Here is a 2,617-nt window from a genome sequence, read left to right as displayed (position 1 = left end):
CTGCATATTTCGATGCAAAACAACGATTTCTCGCCGATTTTCGTTGTTTTCTATCTTGAATTCGCCAAGAAAAGCACGAAATCTACAAAATCATGACTTTTTACCAAGATTCAACGGCTGAATTGCAAGAAAACAGCAGAATTCTGCACGAAATCGTCAAAATTCTTAGAGAAAACCGCATATTTCGATGCAAAACGACGATTTCTCGCCGATTTTCGTTGTTTTCTGGCTTGAATTCGCAAAGAAGAGCACGAAATCTACAAAATCATCACTTTTTACCAAGATTCAACGGCTGAATTGCAAGAAAACAGCAGAATTCTGCACGAAATCATCAAAATTCTCAGAGAAAACCGCATATTTCGATGCAAAACGACGATTTCTCGCCGATTTTTGTGGTTTTCTGGCTTGAATTCGCAAAATAGAGCACGAAATCTACAAAATCATGACTTTTTACCAAGATTCAACGGCTGAATTGCAAGAAAACAGCAGAATTCTGCACGAAATCATCAAAATGCTTACAGAAAACCGCATATTTCGATGCAAAACGACGATTTCTCGCCGATTTTCGTTGTTTTCTGGCTTGAATTCGCAAAGAAGAGCACGAAATATACAAAATCATCACTTTTTACCAAGATTCTACGGCTGAATTGCAAGAAAACAGCAGAATTCTGCACGAAATCATCAAAATTCTTACAGAAAACCGCATATTTCGATGCAAAACAACGATTTTTCGCCGATTTTCGTTGTTTTCTGGCTTGAATTCGTAAAGAAGAGCACGAAATCTACAAAATCATCACTTTTTACCAAGATTCTACGGCTGAATTGCAAGAAAACAGCAGAATTCTGCACGAAATCATCAAAATTCTTAGAGAAAACTGCATATTTCGATGCAAAACAACGATTTCTCGCCGATTTTCGTTGTTTTCTATCTTGAATTCGCCAAGAAAAACACGAAATCTACAAAATCATGACTTTTTACCAAGATTCAACGGCTGAATTGCAAGAAAACAGCAGAATTCTGCACGAAATCGTCAAAATTCTTAGAGAAAACCGCATATTTCGATGCAAAACGACGATTTCTCGCCGATTTTCGTTGTTTTCTGGCTTGAATTCGCAAAGAAGAGCACGAAATCTACAAAATCATCACTTTTTACCAAGATTCAACGGCTGAATTGCAAGAAAACAGCAGAATTTGCACGAAATCATCAAAATTCTCAGAGAAAACCGCATATTTCGATGCAAAACGACGATTTCTCGCCGATTTTTGTGGTTTTCTGGCTTGAATTCGCAAAATAGAGCACGAAATCTACAAAATCATGACTTTTTACCAAGATTCAACGGCTGAATTGCAAGAAAACAGCAAAATTCTGCACGAAATCATCAAAATTCTTACAGAAAACCGCATATTTCGATGCAAAACGATTATTTCTCGCCGATTTTCGTTGTTTTCTGGCTTGAATTCGCAAAGAAGAGCACGAAATCTACAAAATCATGACTTTTTACCAAGATTCAACGGCTGAATTGCAAGATAACAGCAGAATTCTGCACGAAATCATCAAAATTCTTACAGAAAACCGCATATTTCGATGCAAAACGACGATTTCTCGCCGATTTTCGTTGTTTTCTGGCTTGAATTCGCAAAGAAGAGCACGAAATCTACAAAATCATGACTTTTTACCAAGATTCAACGGCTGAATTGCAAGAAAACAGCAGAATTCTGCACGAAATCATCAAAATTCTTACAGAAAACCGCATATTTCGATGCAAAACAACGATTTCTCGCCGATTTTCGTTGTTTTCAGGCTTGAATTCGCAAAGAAGAGCACGAAATCTACAAAACCATCACTTTTTACCAAGATTCTACGGGGCTGAATTGCAAGAAAACAGCAGAATTCTGCACGAAATCATCAAAATTCTTACAGAAAACCGCATATTTCGATGCAAAACGACGATTTCTCGCCGATTTTCGTTGTTTTCTGGCTTGAATTCGCAAAGAAGAGCACGAAATCTACAAAATCATGACTTTTTACCAAGATTCAACGGCTGAATTGCAAGAAAACGGCAGAATTCTGCACGAAATCATCAGAATTCTTAGAGAAAACCGCATATTTCGATGCAAAACGACGATTTCGCGCTGATTTTCGTTGTTATCTATCTTGAATTCGCAAAGAAGAGCACGAAATCTACAAAATCATGACATTTTACCAAGATTCAACGGCTGAATTGCAAGAAAACAGCAGAATTCTGCACGAAATCATCAAAATTCTTACAGAAAACCGCATATTTCGATGCAAAACGACGATTTCTCGCCGATTTTCGTTGTTTTCTGGCTTGAATTCGCAAAGAAGAGCACGAAATCTATAAAATCATCACTTTTTACCAAGATTCAACGGCTGAATTGCAAGAAAACAGCAGAATTCTGCACGAAATCATCAAAATTCTTACAGAAAACCGCATATTTCGTTGCAAAACAACGATTTCTCGCCGATTTTCGTTGTTTTCTGGCTTGAATTCGCAAAGAAGAGCACGAAATCTACAAAATCATCACTTTCTACCAAGATTCTACGGCTGAATTGCAAGAAAACAGCAGAATTCTGCACGAAATCATCAAAATTCT

The sequence above is a fragment of the Gnatocerus cornutus genome, unplaced genomic scaffold, assembly GCF_029298725.1.
Source record: "Gnatocerus cornutus isolate USDA-ARS CGAHR unplaced genomic scaffold, icGnaCorn1.1 ctg00000061.1, whole genome shotgun sequence".
NCBI lineage: Eukaryota > Metazoa > Arthropoda > Insecta > Coleoptera > Tenebrionidae > Gnatocerus > Gnatocerus cornutus.
The sequence above is the reverse complement of the archived record's forward strand: the minus strand, read 5'-3'. Positions refer to the sequence as shown.